The sequence below is a fragment of the Lygodium microphyllum genome, chromosome 10 (assembly GCF_053477565.2).
Source record: "Lygodium microphyllum isolate KBCC chromosome 10, Lygodium_microphyllum_v1.1.10, whole genome shotgun sequence".
In the NCBI taxonomy this organism is placed as follows: domain Eukaryota; kingdom Viridiplantae; phylum Streptophyta; class Polypodiopsida; order Schizaeales; family Lygodiaceae; genus Lygodium; species Lygodium microphyllum.
The window spans coordinates 72966263-72985834 of record NC_141144.1 but is presented as its reverse complement, the minus strand read 5'-3'; the positions used below and the strand labels follow the sequence as shown (position 1 = coordinate 72985834).

The following is a 19572-nucleotide window of genomic DNA, read 5'->3' as shown; positions in this document are numbered from 1 at the left end:
CCCCCCACAAGTTTTGCGCGTACCCCTTCTGTCCGGGTGATTTGACGCAGTGCACTCGGGCAAGCTGGTTGTGGACCGGCATACTATATAGTACGCTTGTCACATCTCTCTCTCTCTTCCAATGCAATGGCTGACGAGTATGATGATGTCGTACTGCGCAGTAACCAACTATCATGTTAAAAGCAGAACAGCCTCTCTGTAAATGAGCGCAAACATCGTGTATGTTGCAGAGTCCAGACCATCGGGAAGGGGAGGGCAACTATTTAGTTTTAGTTCTTAGAATCCAAAATTATAGATTGTAAATTCTGCTTCTGACACCATAGACCGCCGGCTGGAGTAGCTCAGTAGGTTAGAGCGTATGGCTGTTAACCATAAGGTCGGAGGTTCGAAACCTCTCTCTAGCGCTGCCTTTTGTCAAGGTAGTTAATTGCTTCTCTCTCTCATCTCTAGTTAATTCATTCTTCGAGTTTTTATCGTAATGTGCTTGCTATTATATTAATATTGGTAAAGACAATGTGCCTATATGGCGATGTATTATGCTTTACAAACAAAGCTTTCTATACATTAATTAGCTTATAGATTGATATTAAGCTTTACAAACAAAGCTTTCTATACATTGATTAGCTTATAGATTGAGTGTCTCTCCTTGAGAAATTTAAGCATAGACTGCACCGCAAGTTTAAACAAATTGACACAGTTTATCAGGCTTCCCATTCTTGGCGTTCTTGACAATTAGATTGTTTCTTGAGCAATTTAAGCATAAACTACATCACAAGTTTCAACATGCTTGACATAGTTCATTAGGCTTTCCATTCTTGACAATTAGATTGTTTCTCTTGGACCACACAAACTGAACTACCAATCCAGTGAGTAGGCTGGTGAGCTTCCACATACTAGAGCCCAATCCAGCACAATCAACAAAGAGCATTGTCATCATTCCAAAGCTGCTTTGAAGATTGGCTTGATTAAGCCACCTCCTCACTTCCTTCCACACAAGGGTGGCATGTAAACCCTTAGAAGAGGTGCTTTTTAGTTTCTTCCGCATGCCCACAAACAAGGCATAAGGGTGAGATCTTGATTAGCTCATTGATACTCTACAAACCAGAAGAGCATACTGGCCCACCTCTACAGTTGGAAATGAAGAATCCATCTCCTCGTCCCCAGCAATTTTGATGAATCTACATCAAAAGTGGAAGAAGGAATGTCCAATGGCTAGGCTAGCTACCTGGAAGAGAAGGATTCAACTTCTTAAGTTGGGTAGTAATGTTCACTAACAATTCTCATGTATTAAAGGACATTAGCTTATATGTCTAGTGTTTCTCCTTGAGCAATTTAAGCATCACAAGTTTAAACTGATTGTCACAGTTTATCACGCTTCCCATTCTTGGCATTCTCGACAATTAGATTGTTCACTAATAATTCTCATGTATCAAAGGATTGCATCTAGCTTTTTGAGTGGGAATACACATATATTAGAAATTCTCGTGTATAAAGATTGCATACACTCGATGCTCATGGAAAAGTTTTTTATTTGTCAGTAAAAATTGAGGCAAGCTCCCAAATCAACTAGTTTTAATGTTCAAAATCTACACAAAATGTTAGTGTATAACTAAGATACTCTGAAAATTCTTCTATATTTTTAAGGGTATAACAAAGGTTCAACGTGTATTTTTAGATTTTCGGTCTATACAAATATGCTAAAATATTGTTTTCTATTAGCATTGCATCCAACAGCTTGAGTGGCAACACACTACTACTAGTAATGTCCAGATATATAGCCCAAAATGCTAAAATGCCATTTTTTGTTAGCATTGGATCCAACAGCTTGCGTGGGAACACACAACTACTAGTAATGTCTAGATATAAAGTCAAATGCATTGATGTTACTCTAGTTTGTTGCATCTAATGTTTGAATTATTCCCACATAACTACTAGTAATTTCATGTGTAGAGATTGTAGTCAAATGCGTCTATGCTAACTTTAGTTTATTGCATCTAGTCTTTGAAATCCATATTGAGTAAGGTATAATGAAATGCCATCAAACCAACTAATTTAATTCATGAATACCATGGAAAGATCCATTGAAATATATAGCTTTTTTACAAGGTATACATTTGGTGTTGGCTAAGGAAGGATTCAAACCTCCTTAGGTTCTCTTGAGCCTAAAGCACCTACCAAACCTTAAAATTCAAATCTCCTTCTATTGCATTCATCTGTGTGTGTGTGTGTGTGTGTGCGCGCACGCATGTGTGTGTGTGTTGAATTGTAGGCCATGTCAAATTGCAAGCTTCTACCCTCACCCTTTGGTCCCTGTCGACTTCAATAATCTCTCTTTTCAAGGTTATATGATTGAAAGATGTATCACAATTGAATCCGTCCCATGATTGGAAGATCTATCGATTCTTGAAGCCAAAATCACCTCAACATGGCAACTCTATAGTGATCCAAACTTCCAAGAGTTCCCAAAGAGTTAAAGCAAAGTAATTTGAGGTTGAAACCATCCCTATATTGGTAGTTGTATGATGATCCAAACCTTCAAAAGTTTCAAAAAAAATTTAAGCATTAATATTTTTTTCCAAATATTGAATTCCAAGCTACCACTCTCTGTGTGTACAGCCTATTGGTAAGTCCTCTGAAGTTGAATGTGTGCATAGTCTACTATGTTCACATAGAAAATAGAGTGATGCACCAATTGTTTCTAGCTATGCCCTCTCATGCTATTGCAATGGGATTAGATGATTGTCCAAATAGAAATCTTAAAGCCATGTAAGAGAAACAAATGAAGCTACTATTTAGGATAACTTGAAGAATGTTCTGTCCATGGGCCTAGATTAAAAGAATGTCCATAATTTCTATCTCAAGTTGCACTTATATGTTGGAGGCATGGTGGGTTTGAGAAAGTCGAGGTTTGATTGGTGGAGCGGTTGTCCTCAACTATGGCATCCTCATGTGCATGAGAAACCTGATCATCATCACCATCATGGTTCCATCTTTTGTCTATTGGTCCAAGCTATTACCCTTAGGATTATGATTCTAACTTCTCTCACCTTCATCAATTTATGGATTAATTTTTAGTCTTGAATGAAGGATTTCTCAACATTGGTATCAAAGTAAAGGTTTGATTGGCAGAGCCATTGTCGTCAACCATAGCATCCTCATAGCATAAGAAGCCTCATCATCATCACTATCAAGGTTACATCTTCACTATGCTTGCCTAGGCTATTATTCTTTGGTTTATAAGTCTAAAAGGATTTGTCATTTTATAAGCCTTAAAATGCCTAATTCCTTGCCTTAATTAAAGTTCCAAAAAGAGGATAGTGCAACTATTGAGAAGTGGTTGTGGCATTTGTTAGAGAAAGGAGAGAATGAATAATCATTTTCAAGGGGCAACGCTCATTTTGATATTCCTAAGGTTGAGCATTTCTATTATTAAGCTCAAAGATCTTGTTTGGAATTTAGCAATTATTTAGATATTAGGGAAGGATTGAACCATTCAAGAATATAGAGTAAAAAGAGTGAATGCTATATCCTATTTTGGGGCACACAATACCATTTGAAATATAATAAATACATGCATGAGGGAGGTGCTCACTTTTTGCTCTCTTTTTGTAGCCTCCACTCATGTCCATCAAACATTTAAGCATCCCACCCCATCTTCATGGCTTGATGTAGCCCCTTCACCACATCTTCATGGCCTAGCATAGCCCCTTCACCTTCCCCATCTAGACTTCTATAGTCCCTTGTGTGAGAGAGAGAGAGAGAGAGAGAGAGAGAGAGAGAGAGAGAGAGAGAGAGAGAGAGAGAGAGAGAGAGAGAGAGAGAGAGAGAGAGAGAGAGAGAGAGAGAGAGAGAGAGAGAGAGAGAGAGAGAGAGAGAGAGAGAGAGAGAGTGTGTGTGTGTGTGTGTGTGTGTGGGTGCATGCGTGCACACATGTGTTTTGAAAAATACATATATTAAGAAGTGTAATGTAGATAGAGAATATATTTGTTTCCTTCTACCATCATTTCATTTATCTATGTATAATATCCATTTGTTGGCCATTTTCATTTTAGCATTCTTATTTCAATATGTTCTTTTATCAAATCAAGGTGCCATACCAAGTTTGTTCTTTCATAGCTCAATATAATAACAATCATAATTTCTCATACTAGCATGAGTTAGAATGAGAACAAAAGGAGATGTGGAGTTGATTTGTGCAAAGATTCAAAAGAAAGGAGAAATGTTGATGAAAGATCAAGAAGAAAAAATATAAAAGATACATTTAAATTTGTAGTGATACATGCCACTTTATTTTTCAAAAGTCATATAGTTGTCATGTCCACACTATGATTATTAGTAAGAAATGCTTTCAATCCATGAGGGTATTTAACCATGGGAAAATCAACATCCATATGTAGAGTTTTTAGAACATGAGCCAAGGCAAACAAAGTTTGGCCTATGGACTTTTTAGTTTTCATGGAAATTACCAAAGAGACAAGCAAGGACCTTCTCTTTACAAAGAAAGGGAAATGCAAATTATCTAGTGATAAAAGTGAACTTTCAAATGAGCACCCTACCCCTATATTGGTGCATGTAATGATCTATGAATCCATGGATTTGTGGTTGGATAATACAAATTAGTCTAAAAAGGTTACATAAGCCTTTTATTGTTTTCAAGCTTGTGGGTAACATACATAAGTAGGATATTTGCATATAGACTAAGCAAATTCATATATTCGTTTGGTTGCCAACAATATTTTCCATTCTTGTCAATCAAGCTAGTAGTGTAGTACTATTACATGTCATTTGGCATCAATTCCAATGTGAAAGTGTTTTGCACACTATAACAATAATATTTGCTCCATTTTTACAAGTTACGAAAGAAAAAGATAGTGAAAGAGGGAAGCTATTGGAAGATGCTAAAAAGTAAAAAGTGCCAAAACAATATATAAGGCCATGAAATTAGATAAATTTGCTTAAATGTCAAGGATTATGAAAAGAAGCAAGAGTTGTGAAAAAGAAGAATTAAAAAATTTCAAATCAATTTTAATTTCCATAAAATTGTAGGAGGTATTATCTTTGAAACCCAAGCACCAGCCTCTCTCCTCTACAGATTCTTCTATCTTATGAAGAAATACCATGAAGGCCTCAGTCAAAAGCCAAGTATTGTAAAAAATAAGAATGACCAAAAAAGTAATTGGAAGGATGGAGACCTATTCTCAGATTGTACATAAATTCCGTAAAGAGTAATACAAGGTCTCGTGTGTTCCAACTTGAGTCTATGTCTTTTTCTCTTCCATAGCTAGAGTTAGAGCTTGAGAATGAACCTATTGTATGTATGGAGCTATTTATAGTGATTTTGAGGCCCTTATTCTCTCCTTCTTTGAGTGATTTTGAGAAGAATAATTTTTATCCAATTCAAGACCATAATCATATGGATCAGGGCATTAGTAGATCCTTGCATTGCTTCTTGAGATTTCCCTTATCTTGCATACATTACAAGGATATGAGTGGTATACGTGGAGAGATTGGGAATGTAGGATGATAGAGTAGCCTAAGCAAGTGATAGATTACTTGGTTTTGTCTAGTTGTGTACATTGAGATTGAGCTGCTAGATATTTTGATTCTATTGTCTAGACATAATGGTTCTTAACATAATTTAACCATGTACTCATTGTCCATATCACATGGAAGATATAATTGCTACAAACATGTGTTGGATCAAGTTCTCTTTCCAACATGGTGAGAATAACACCTTGAGATCCATTGTAGTTAGTTTAGGATAAGGTGAAATTGTTTAATGAAAATAGTAATAAACCTTGATAATTAAGAAAAAGGAAAATGCTAGGTTTAGAGTTAGTCATCTTCACTCACTTTTGTAATTATTCAACCATAATGCTACCATGTTGCATCAAAATTGCGAATTGTGTGAAATTTCTATTTTCTATGAGAAACTACTAAGTTTTTTTCCCCAATCTCAAGGTAAAACCAACTATATCCCAACCTTGAGGTTAACATTTGCCTTCATCATTACCAGTTGGATTCATTTCATCAGGTATCCCAAGCACTAATTGAGAGTTAATTGAAACTAAATAGCTCTAGACACATCAATTTTTTAGACTTGAGGAAAAACTTTTAGTCTCAATCTTGGGATTAAAAAATGTGTACTTTAACAATATATTTTTGACACCAAGTTTGGGAGAGAGCCCTACAATACCCCAAGAAACATCTTAGTTAAAGATTTATTGTACCCCAAAGAAATTGGGCACAAACTTGAATAGGAAGGAATGGAAAATTTAATTCATGAGGCTATGAAATGTGACAAGGGTGTTTGTTAGTCAACCTAAAAGGTATCACTAGAAAATGATAAAGCCCACGATCAATCTCCTGAAAGCTATTTTGATCTCATCACCCTCCCTCATACCAATTTGATGGTAGCCAGAGTACAAATTAATCTTAGGGAAGAAGCATTCCCCTTTCAACTCATCCAACAAGTCATTTATCCATGGGATGGGGTACCAATTGTTCATTGTGATTTTGTTCACGTCTCTATAATCAATGCACATGCTGAAAGGACCATCTTTCTTTTCGACTAACGAGACATGAGATGAATAAGGGGAAGAATTTGGTTCAATAAAACCCATCTCAAGTAACTCCTTGACTTGCTTTGAAACCTCTTTACATTCACACTTGGAGAGCCTATAAGGTCACTTGTTCACTAGCTTGGAATGGGACTCTAAATCAAGTGGACGTCCCACTTGCCTCTTAGGGGGAAGGGTTGTAGGCATCTAAAATAAATCACTATACTCCTCTAGTAAAACCTGCAAGGCTGAATCCTTAGATACTTTGGAGCGTTGATTTGAATTTTCCTTATTCAAGTTCAAGACAAAGATCTGTGAGCATTTCTCAAACTCTTGCTTGAGTTACTTTACTATAATTAGTTGGATCATCATTATCATTGACTCCCTTTGAGTGGATGAGCTATCCACACATTATAAACTCCATGTAGAGATGAGAGAGGTCCATAGAAAAATTTCCCAATTGTTTTAACCAATCACAACCCAATACAACATCAATGGGGCCCATGTCTAATGCAATTAGGTCAACCAATATCACATTATTCTTAGCCAAGCATAGAGGGACTTTGGAACATACATGTGTGTTGATTTCTTTCTCACCATTTGCTACTCAAACTTTCAAGGGGTCCTATAATTTTGTAGGGTTGCATTTCAACCGGTCAATGGTTGATTTATTGACAAAATTGTGAGTATTACCATTGTCCACAAGGATGAACACATGCTTGCCATTAATACTTCATTTGAATGCATAGGGTGCTGGGGCTCCTAGAACCAGTCCAAGCATCCAAAGAGATGGAGCAAAAGGAAGTGGTCTTTGAGTGGGATATCAAATCAAGAGTATGGGATGGGTAATCCCTTGGGTCAAAGGGAAACCCATCGTCTCTAGGGTCATTGTAATGTGTTCGCTCGTCCACTTGTGGGACACGTCTTAGCAGCCCCCATCGGGAAGAGAGTCTAGAAAGCGCTGCCTGGCACTCGCAAGGAGTGTCACAAGGTTTGCGATCTAGGACTTCCCGAGTCTGCCTCGAGCAGAAGTGTCCGGCCGTTCCCACTTAGGACCAACCTGAAATCAGGGTTTCCTTCCTATCAGCAAAGTCTCTAGGGAGTAGCTGGCGTCGAGCTTTAGATGAACCACTTTGCGTAGGAATAACAGAGTCAAAGCAGATTTATGCTGCACTTGGTTCGTGGAGAATGGGAAACGAGAGGGATGCGAAGCTCAACCTCTCTCCCCATAAGGCATAGTCCCATTCCGTTCCCCTAAAACAACATAACTTGAAACATTAAGAGTAGCGCAGCGGATGCATGGTGGGTCTTAACCCACAGGTCATAAGCCCCATTAGTGTTTGTCTTCCCCAGTTTCTCTCCAGATGAGGACATCTCGATTTCTCTAAGGGGGGGAGGATGTAATATTTCCATGCAATAAAAGTTGGTCGATTAGTTCAAAAGTCAATCAATTAATAAGTTAGTAAGATTACTAACTAAAACTAACTAAGGTGAAAATTGACTAGCATTAATAGTTAATAATTTTCATTCAATTAAAAATATATTTAAAAAAAATTGAGAGTCATAAGTCTAACATTTTTCTTGGATTGATAAGGACCGTAGCCACCCTTCACCAAAAGTACAATGTGAACGGGACTTATGGCCATATTAATCACTAGTATTAATGTGTATAGTTCGAATGGTCCAAAAATATTAGATTCTTGGGGAGAGAAAAAAACTATTATATTTTAGGATATTATCCTAAAAAGATAGAACTAAAAGTCATTTAAAAGAAAAGACAAGTGATGTTTTAGTTAGCTTTGGAGATTTTATAAAAAGAGAAATAAAAAAAAAGTGACTAGCAAAATCGCGCGCGCCGCGATCGTAGTCTATAGGCAGTAGACAGTAGTTCGAACAAAGCAAAGAAGGAGTGAACTAGGAGCTTTCTAATCAAGTGTCTTGGAGTTTTACCCCCATTTTGGAGCTAATGCAACCATCAGATTTATGATTTGAGCATCAGATCATTGAGTCTTCTAAGAGCCCCTCCACTCTTGTTCTCAGATTTATCCCCTCCTCTCTAGTTCATTATAAATATGAGACATGGGGAGGCATAAGAGAGCATAAGGAGACCCTAAAAGGCGGCAAGAGAGAGGGAGAGAGAGAGTATACCCCTCCAAGAGATTGTGAGAGAGAGCTTGAGAGAGAGAGAGAGAGAGAGAGAGAGAGAGAGAGAGAGAGAGAGAGAAGAGTTACCCCGAGAGGCTGCACATTTCCCTCTATCTCGATCCTCGATTTAACCATCTTCTCTTATGCTCTCCCATCTTGAATCTATTCCAGCTTATTAATCTCTTAAGTCTACTTGCGGACGATGGCCTCCAAGCGAAGAATGTCGCATGCAAATGACAATCCTACAACTAGCAACAGAGCTTTGGGCGAAGGCATCACTGTCAATCCAATTGCAGCATCGGTAATAAGTAATGTATTTTCAAATTGATAGATGCTTGTTTTAATGCTCACAAGAGATACATTAGGCTCCATACCTTGTGGTGCTAGAATAGATCATTGAAAAGGATAAATCACATCTCAAATATTCAAAGATGAAGTTTGTGAAGTGCTTGTATCAAAGGCAGTTAAAGTGCACCTAATTGCTATGTGATGAATCCATGCATAACATAAGCAACATATAGGACACTAAAGTATTGAGCATCGATGAGTCTTTGATTAATATTTACCGAGGATAATATTTCTTAAAGTTCACAAATGCATATACACGGTATATACAAGGGAGAGATTATGTAAACTTTACATCGATGACATGCGACTCCTTGCCTTAGGAGAAAGGAAGATAAAGCCAAGAAAAAAAATGTTGCATAGTAGGAAAATGCTAATAGATAATTGTCACTTCGAGAAGAGGCATAAATGCTCTTGCTAGATTGATTAATTTTCATTGGAATGATAGGACTTACGTCATGTATAGTATTGGAACCTTTAGCATATGCCTTAGGCTAAAGGAGGGAATATTAAGTAAATTCTACTCTTTGGCCCCAAGGGGGAGAGTGAATATGCGATGGAATTATTGTCCCATCTATTATTGTATTGTTTGGAAAAAAATACAATTAGTTTTGTTGGTTGATTGAATAACACCCTAAATGTTTTTCTTTCAATCAAGGGATTGTCGCATTGTGATTTGGATAAATATTCCAAGGCTTGTGCTGATGGAAAATGCATGGCAAGGGTCTGTAATGACAAGTTGCGATGGAAATAAAGGAATGTTTTTCTAGAATATGATATTAGGGCTGACTGCTTTGATTGTGCTTCAAATTTTAATTGGATTAATTAAGAAAGGATATTTTGCATGCGTGTATAATCTCTAAGATCACATCGCCGATTATCTTGAGAGGGCACTGCTCGATTCATAGGCCGATGGTCGAGTGGTGAAAAGGCCAACCACGGAAATGGTATCTCACTCCTAGACCGCTTGTGGGTCAGGTGGAGCTCTGGACACCCCTTGCCTGTCTAGAATGGAGTTGGAGATCCCCGTGAGCCCAACGTCTGGGACGTTGGAAGATCCTATTCTAGATAAAGGATGGAAATTTCGGTGCCATGAGATTTGGACCGGGTACTTTTGTTGGACAAAAGGGATACATAATTCTCTTGTATGGGCAGGAGACAAAGATTAACTTAAAGATAAGTTAAGGAACTTGTTTGAAAAAAGGACTGCTTGTTTTGTTTTTGTGTATGTGTTGTAAATTATGTGAATGAACCGTGTGCCCTAAAAGGCTTAATTAATAAAGCTGATTTTAAGTGTCGCACATAAATGTGGTAGGACCTAATTAGACAACTAAAGCTATCGAGGAAAGTGTGGTGGGCGTGACTTGGGTCCGTCCTACAGAAGGGTGGTTCCGGTTAGCTGGGAACTTTTCTCAAAAGACGTGATAATGAGACTATGAAGACCTAGCATCATTAGAGTTAGGATCTCGATTTATGCTGTTTTAGGGGAACGGAATGGGAATATGCCTTATGGGCAGAGAGATTGAGCTTCGCATCCTTCTCGTTTCCCATTCTCCATGAACCAAGTGCAGCATAAATCCGCTTCGACTCTGTTGTTCCTACGCAAAGTGGTTCATCTGGAGCTCGATGCTAACTACTCCCTAGAGACTTTGCTGATAGGAAGGAAACCCCGATTTCAGGTTGGTCCTAAGTGGGAACGGCCGGACACTTCCGCTCGGGGCATACTCGGGAAGTCCTAGATCGCAAACCCTGTGACATTCCTTGCGAGTGCCAGGCGGCGCTTTCTAGACTCTCTTCCCAATGGGTTGCTAAGACGTGTCCCACAAGCGGACGAGCGGACACGTTACAGTCATAGAACTACTCTTGGTCCATATCCTTAGCATACACTTCATTTTTAGTAGGCAATTTTTCCTCATCATTGTGCCAATCTTCCATTATATACATGCTATGAACTTTGACCTTGGCTGTCTTGTAAAGGCATTTAGAGCCATGGTTGGTTGTGTACTTGTTCCCACATTTAAATCATAGGCCTTTTTTTTTCTTTCCTTCATAATATTGAAGAAATTGAACTTTTCATGACTTGAACCATTTGGGGGTGATGCAATGTGGTGTCTATTTTCAACATATTTGCTCTCACAATTAGAGCCAAGTGCTATCCTAGAGGTGCCCTATTTTCTTTTAGTATGGAAGGGGGGGTAAGTGGGTATTTGAAGGATGTGTTTAGGCATGAAATTGCCTCTAAAACCACCCCCATATAGGACTATCCTCAATAGGATACGGGCTACCCATAACCTTACTAAAAACTCTCATTTTTATGGTACTTTCTTGCATATCTTTGAGCCGATTCAATTGTATCAAATAATGTAGTAGGCTTTTGAGTCATGACATTCACTGATAGGTTTAGTTCCAACCCATAGATGTACTTGTGCAATTTGGCATCCTCAATAATACTCTTCACATACATAGTCAAATTCATGAACTGATATGTGTACTCTCATATAGTGAGATTATGTTGGTCAATTGCTCTTTTTCCATGGGGGATACAAATACTTGAATCATATGCATTTTAAAGTCTTTCAATCAATGAATCGATGATTATTGTCTTGCCAACTAGTTTTTTTCCATGGGGGATACAAATACTTGAATCATATGCATTTTAAAGTCTTCCCAATCAATGAACTGATCATTCTCTCGATTGATATAGCACCACCATGTGTTGGAAAATCCTTTCAAGTGGAGAGATGCAAAGATAATTTTTTTATCATTTGTGTGGAGATAAATATTGAAGTAGGACTCTAATTTTTGGAGGTCCATTCTTCTCAATTTGATGGTGACGGGGACCGCCCGTTGTATTTAGTTGTAAGGATCTTTTCATGGAGATCATTAGGGCCTTGTAGTCCATGGAAACCTTGCTGTCCATACATACCATGATGGTCATACATACCTTGTTGTCCATACATACCATGTTGTGCATTTATTCCATGATGTCCATTATTGTTTCCCATTATAACCATACTGTCTATGATGGGGCTGAGTCATATAAGTTCCATTGGGGCTCCTAGAAAGAGTAGGGGAGCTTTTAGCAATGGTAGGTGAGGGTCTCACTAGAGGATTGGTTACATGGATAATGGGGGAGCTCAATAGAATCTTGTCATTATCATAAGAGGGTTCACTGACTTCATAGATAGAAGGGGGAATACCTTGGATCCAAGAATTCCCTGTGGACCATGTAGTTTCTCTAGTGGTGGAGGCCATCGAGACTCATGTTTGGATTCATTCACATTTTCTTGGGTTGGAGTTGTATCTAATAGAGCTATAAGAGTGGTGAGATGCTCTAGGGTTTGTGGAGTCCTAGAGTTTGAGATGGCCATTTTCTCAATTGCTACATCAATTTTTGACATCATTTGGTGATGGTTGGCAACCATATCATTATACCTCTCCATGTGTGTGACAAAGCTCATGTTGATATAGAGTGTGGTTGAGCAGGCTATAGGGATTCATATCAGGCACTTGCTCATGCATATCACAATGATAATATTGTGCTTAGCTAGGTTTCTCATTCATTGATGTACTAGATTCCCTAATTAGCATTTGGACCTCTTCATAGGCCTTACTTTTGCTTTTCTAGCGAGCCATTTAGATGAAGTCCACAAGACCCACTATTAGTAAATGGGGTGTAACTTTTAGTGAGAAACTCCAATCGGTGAGACTTTTGATTCAAATCGAAGGGGAGAAAGACCTCTTCAAGATAAGCTATTAAGATTCATGATAGAAAATGACTAGAGAAATCCACAATTGGATTTTTATGCCTATTTTGGAGTGGTTTGCCCCCTATCCCCACAGTGACCTTAATGCACAAAAATGGCCATAACTTTTAGATCTTAGCTTTGATTGGAGATATTTTGATTCAAACCCAAGGGGACAAAGCATTCTTCAAGAGGAGCTATAGGATTCACTCCAAGGTGTAATACAAAATTTTATGTAATAATTTGATCTTTGTGACTGTCCCTAAGTGACTGTGACTAAAACACTGTTTGTCCCATTTTCCAATGGCACTGTATGAATGGTTGAGTCACAAATATTAATTTTACGTAATTTTCATGGGAAGAAACTTGTCACCATGAGTCACAAATAGTTGAGTCACAATGAAATTTATTTGAGTCACCAATAGTCAACCATTGGTAGTCACCATGAAATTTCATAAATAGAGAGAAGAAACTTATGTCACCACATTTTAGTTATGTGACAAAGCTCATTGTAGATACATAAATTTCACAATAAGTTTCTTCCCTATTGGTGACTAAAATGTGGTTGACTATTGTAGATACATAACTACTTGTCACAAAATAGTGATGGCCATGGGAAGGACAATGGGAAGCAAGGCCTACTGTATGTATCTACAATAGTTGAGTCACAAATATTGCTCTAAGATTTACCTATTGATCGGGAATCCTTGGGGATAACCTAAGTGAGTTGACCTTCTTACTTGGACAATTTTAAGCAATCTAATTATCCACCTCATTATCTCAAGCATATTGGAGCTTGTATGTCTTTCAAGTATTCATTATTGTAGATACATTTTTTAATGCTTTTAGTGAACGCAAGTAACCTAATTCATGCACATTGTAATCATGGATTGCAATCATGGGGTGTAAACACAATTTTGTGAAAAAAAAAGAAGAACACTTTTATCTCCTTCAATTCTTTCCTCTCTGCAAGTGAAGCAAAAATTGAATACACTACTTATGCAAGCGAGGAAGAACTTAACCCTTTACACATGCAATGAAAGAAGAATTTAACGCTTTTCATGGATGTATTTATGTGTTGCACAAATGGATGTAAATATTTCTTTATTATCTAAGATGCTTAGGATCTTACATTGCAATCATAAGACACAACTTCCTAGATGCAAGTCTCCTTCAAGATATTTTTGACGTAAGACATCAATCCCTAACAATCCATATCATTTTTCTAAACACTCGAGTGCAAACATCTTTCAATTCCTTTTTTCTCCCATGCATGTTAATGCTAGTGCATAAAATTTAATGCTCCATGAACAATAACCAATACAAAATCCCCTAATTTCTTTGTGCACTAATGCGAAGTCTATTATGCAAATTGTTACATTCCATAACATGCTTTTAGTGCAATAAAATCTATAATTTTTTTGCTAAGATGAATATAAGTACAATCTCCAACATGATTTTTAATGCAACATATTTGGTGGCTTGCTATCATGATTTTTTTCGCATGAATAATTTTTTTCCACTTAATGTAATCGATTTGTGTTTATTGTTCCTTTAAGATACTTTCTATTGGAGTAAAATTAATTGAATGCACCTAGTTACTAAGTGTTGGAGTTCCTTGACCTGTATCTCCATCATTTGACATGGGATTAGCCTTCGCTTGGACCTTCCTTCGCTTTGGAGCCATTTTTTAGCTTGGGCCTTCTTCCAATAGTTGTGCGCACCAAACTATTATGGAAGCTTGCTCACTGACCTAAGGAGGTCTCAATCTTTGCCCCGTCACATGCATCTATTGCAAGAGGTAGCTACTGGCTTGGATTACAGAAAATTTCTGCAAAGCAGTGTAGAATTTCTAGCCCTATGATTGTTTTTATGCACTCTTGGGTAAGTAACACCTGATATCTATAAGTAAAATAGGCTTGGAGGAAAGACGTGTGAAGGGTCTCTATGATAGGGATTCTTTGGAAGCTTCCATAAGTTTCTTCTCTCTCTCTTTTTCTCTCTTTCTGTCCAATTTGATAGGGGGCGGGCAGAAGGGTATCGTTTCATCATGGGGGGGGTCTTTAATAGTGAAGAGGAGGGGTGGTATGAGGGTGATGGTGGTCTTCTTCTCCCACCCTCCACTTGGGTGGCAAAAAACGGCATGCCCCCATGTAGCTGCCGATGCAAATTGGGGGGGAGGGGGGAGAGATAGTGGGGGTAAGGGGAGGGAGGTGGCACACGTGTACCCCTCCTCCTCATCGTCATCATCGTTGTCTTTGTCATCGTCGACTTCTTCTTCTACTTCTACTTCATTGTCATCTTCTACTTCCCCTCCCTCCTACTAGTTGGCGGTGTCAACAGGGGGGGGGGGGGAAGTAAAACAATTTGATATAATTTTATCGAAAATTATAGGGGGTAGAGGTTCCTATGGAACATGCAAGAAGGGGGGGTTTATTACATCCTTCCCCCCTTAAGGGATCAATATGTCCTCATCTCGAAAGAATTTGGGGGTATTGTTGGTTGAGAGCACTCTCATCAATCCATGTGGCATCTTCTTTTGGATAGTCCTTCCACTAGATGAGGTACTCTCTGAGAGTTCTACTTCTCCATCTCTTCTCCCAAATGTCTAGGATTGTATCTACTCAGAGCTCAAGGACTCCTTGGCTCGGCATTACAACTTGTTGATCATTGAGTACACGGCTAGGATTGGATACGTATTTCTTTAGTAGGCTAACTTGAAATACATTGTGGACCTTTACATTCTCGGGGAGTTGGAATTTGTAGGCATTGGGCCCTAGGCACTTGAGGATCCTATAGGGCCCGCAATACCTTGGAATTATCTTTTTAAACTCTCTCAATGATAAGAAGCTCTTCTTAGGTCGTATACGAATAAAAACCAGATCTCCTTCTTTGAAGATCCGCTCTTTGCCTTTTCAATTTTGCATAGGCTTTCTGCCTATCCTTGGTGGCTCTAATGTCTTATTTGATGGCCTTAACCTGCTCATCCATTTCCTTTAGCATTTTCTTGGAAGGCTCTGCCCTTAAGGTAGGACATGAAAAATTCAATGGAGTACAACAGTCATGCCCATATAATGCTTGAAAATGTGTCATTTGAATGCTTTCTTAGTAAGAAGCATTATAGATGAACTCTACCAGTGCTAGATATTGGATCCATTTCTTGGGTTCGTGGCAACAATATGCTCTAAGAATATCTTCAATGACTTGGTTGACTCTCTCCGTTTGGCCATCGGTTTGAGGGTGATAGGCTGTACTGTTGAGCCCCAATGGCCTCAAATATCTCTCTCCAGAAGTGAGATGTGAAGAGGGAGTCACGGTCACTAATGACTCTTCTGGACAACCCATGGAGTCTGGATATCTCCTTAATGAATAATTTGGCAATATTTAAAGCTTTATAGTTTGTCTTGATTGGAATAAGATGTGCAATATTGGTGAGCATATCTACTATAACCATAATTGAATTGTGTTCTCCTTGAACTGCAAGTAACCCAACAACAAAGTCCATGTTGATAAATTTCCACTTCATTTGAGGAATGTCAAGAGGTTGCAGCTTCCCAGGCATCTTGACATGCTCTGCATTAATGCGCTGGCAAGACAAACATTCCGTGACATACTTGAGTACATCTCCTTTAAGTCTTTCTTAAAAATAGCTCTTTTTGACCGTGTTGAGGGTCTTGACATATTCAGGATGGCCTAAAAGGGGGGAATCATGTGCTTCCCAGAGTATTCTCTGTTTGATCTTCTTGCTTGAGGGAAAGGATAATCTTGTCCTAAAATAGGCAAGTCCCCCATTGATAGAGAAATCTTGATACTTGACCTTAAGTCTCAGGTTTTGGTCCTTTTCCAAAATCTCAATTATCATCTTTAGATATTCTAGATCATGGCTAGTTTCATCCTTAGCTAATTCAAGGATAGGGTTGCTAGGCTTTGACACCATAGTTGCTAATGATTTTGCCATTGAAGGTTCCTCCATAATAAGTGAATTGAGGAATGCATTGCGACTTAAGGTATCAGTGACCACATTCTCTTTACCATGTCTATACCTCATCTCAAAGTCATGTTCTTGCGCAGAACCTCAATCCAACATCATTGCCTCATATTGAGGTTAGCCTGGATGAAGATCCATTTGAGGCTCTTGTGGTCCATGACCAAAGAGAACTTGTTGCCAAGCAAATAGTGTCTCCAAATTTTAAGAGCATGAATAACTACTAGCAACTCCAAGTCATGATTAGCATAATTCTTTTCATGGGTTTTTAAATTCCTCAAAGAATATGCTACAGGATGACCTTCTTGCATTAGTACACAGCCTAGTGCAAGTGAGCTAACATTCGTGACAACTTCAAATTCCTTGCTCAAGTCAGGGAGTTTCAAAATTGGTGATGTCAACTAAGCTATGCTTAAGTTGGTCAAAAATTGATTGTTCAGAGGGCGTCCACACTATGGCAACCTGCTTTTTTAATAGATTTGTGAGGGGTGTTGCAATTAAGGCATAGTTCTTAATGAAGATCCTGTACCAACCTGTTAGGCTAAGAAAACTATGCACTTCTTTGATAGTGGTTGGTGGAGGCCACTCTTGGACATCCTTAACCTTTGTAGGGTCTATAGAGATTCCTTCTTTTGACACAATTAACCCAAGATATTTGGTTTGTTTTCTTGACGAAGGCACACTTTTTCTTCTTAGCATAGATCTTGTGTGTCCTCATGGTCTCAAGGACGATGCAAGCTTGGGGTTCATGATTCTCCTCTTTCTTAGAATAAACCAAGGTGTCATCAAAGAAGACAAGTACAAAATCATCGAGATATGGTCTCAAAATGTCCTGCATTAGCCTATTAAATGTGATAGGGGATTAGTCAATCCAAAGGACATTATTGTGAATTCAAAATGACCATATCTGGTATTGAATGTTGTCTTAGGAATATCCTCATCCTTGACGCGGATCTGGTAGTATCCTGACCTCAAGTCAGATTTGGAGAAAACTTTTTGCTCCCTGCAATTGATCAAGTAACTTGTCTATCCTTGGGATAGGATATTTATTCTTGATGGTTACTTGGTTCTTGCCTCTATAATCGATGAAAAGGTGTAGTGTACCATCCTTCTTTTTCTGGAACAAAACTGGAGTCCCCCAAGGAGAACTGTTCGGGAATATGTACCCTTGGTCCAATGGCTGTTTCAGTTGTTCTTTTAACTCGATAGCTTCAGGAATGGACATCTTGTAGGGTCTTTTTGCAACTGGTACAGCGTCTGGCATCATCTTAATCTCATGGTCAACTTCCCTAGGCGATGGTAAATTTGTCAATTCTTCCGGGAATACATCCGCGTACTCTTTTAGCCATGACGGTTCTTCATTGGAGTCCTCTACTTGTTCCAACTTGTTTAGCTTGATCAAAGACATGGGTAATCCTTTCCTTATCCCTTGAGCTATTCCCGTTTCCTTGGCTAGCTAGATCTTTGGTTTACTAGCTTTTCCTTGAGTTGTAACTAACTCAGCTTTAAGATTTTGGAAGGAGACTTGGCCCTTCCTGCAATGGATGTGAGCATTGTTGGGACTAGCCAATCCATCCCGCGTAGGCACTCATGGACCCCTAGACTCATTACCCTGAACTTAATAGATATGGCCTCTTTTTTGAGTAGAAATTCCACCTTAGTAGTTTGTTTCGTGCAAGTAATTTCTCACCCATTTGCTAATTCAACAAGCAAGGTAGGTGCAGCTACAGTGGCTATTTCTAACCTTCTTGCACAAGTTGGTGAAATGAAAGAATGAGTACTGCCACAATCAATCAAGGTTTTGAATTTCTTACATTGGTAATCTGATGGAGTTTGGATCACCAAAAATTGGCGATTTGGCCCCTTTTTATGGAGAGCAGCATGAATTGATGCTTCTCAATCTTAGCTTCCATGGATGGGTCTTCTCCTTCATTGATTTCCTTAATGGTGATATTGGAAGTTTTTGCCCTTCTGATTGCTACGACCATGGCCACGGTTAGCCCTGGCTTGCCCACTAAGTTTCTCTTAATGACGATCTTTGCCAAGTTTGGTACATTCTCTTTTGAAGTGCCCAGGTTCGTTGCAATAAAAACATCACAGATTCTCGTCATTTCTTTGTGTGGGGACAAAGTCACTAACTGCATTTGCCTTCAACTTCTTTTGTTGGCCTTGGCTCTATCCTTGAGCCCTTTTAAATTTAGCTTTCGACATCCTTAGATTATGGTCTTTGTGATTATTCTTGGATTTTGGCTAGACTTCTTGGGCAATGGGTCCTACTCTTATCAATGCATCCTGTAAATCCAAAGGACGCATTGATTCCAATTGAGTGTTCATTGGTGGATTCCAGCCCATCGCAGAACTTAGAGACTTGTTGGGAAATACTCATTGTTGGGGCATATTTTAACAAAGAGACAAATTTTGAGTAGTACACCTCTAGAGATAGGCCCAACTATTTCAACTTAAAGAACTCATTCATATTATGCATTCTATATGCAGGTGGCATGTACCTTGCCTGCACTACTTCTTTTAGCTTAACCCAAGTTACCATGCTTTCCATGACTACTTGATCTTTACACCACTACTTCCACCAGAGCCTAGCTTCACCGATGAGTTTGAGCTTGTCAATCATATCCTGGTTTTCAAGTGTTGTTCTTGCTGCATTGAAGTAATCCTCCATGGATTCAATCCATACTTTGGCATTGGCTTCAATAGTCTTCCCTTTCCCATCAAAATCTGGTGGCTTGATTTGTTTGAGAAGAAACTTCTTCTCTTGTGCCTCTGCTGGGCTTAG

At 38.7% G+C, this 19572-nt stretch overlaps 1 non-coding gene across 1 annotated transcript; it reads left to right on the top strand.

Moving 5' to 3' along the window:
- The first annotated feature begins 330 nt into the window (after positions 1-330).
- TRNAN-GUU (transfer RNA asparagine (anticodon GUU)) lies at positions 331-404 on the top strand. The gene has a single exon. It is a non-coding gene; the product is annotated as a tRNA-Asn (tRNA).
- Positions 405-19572: the final 19168 nt, after the last annotated feature.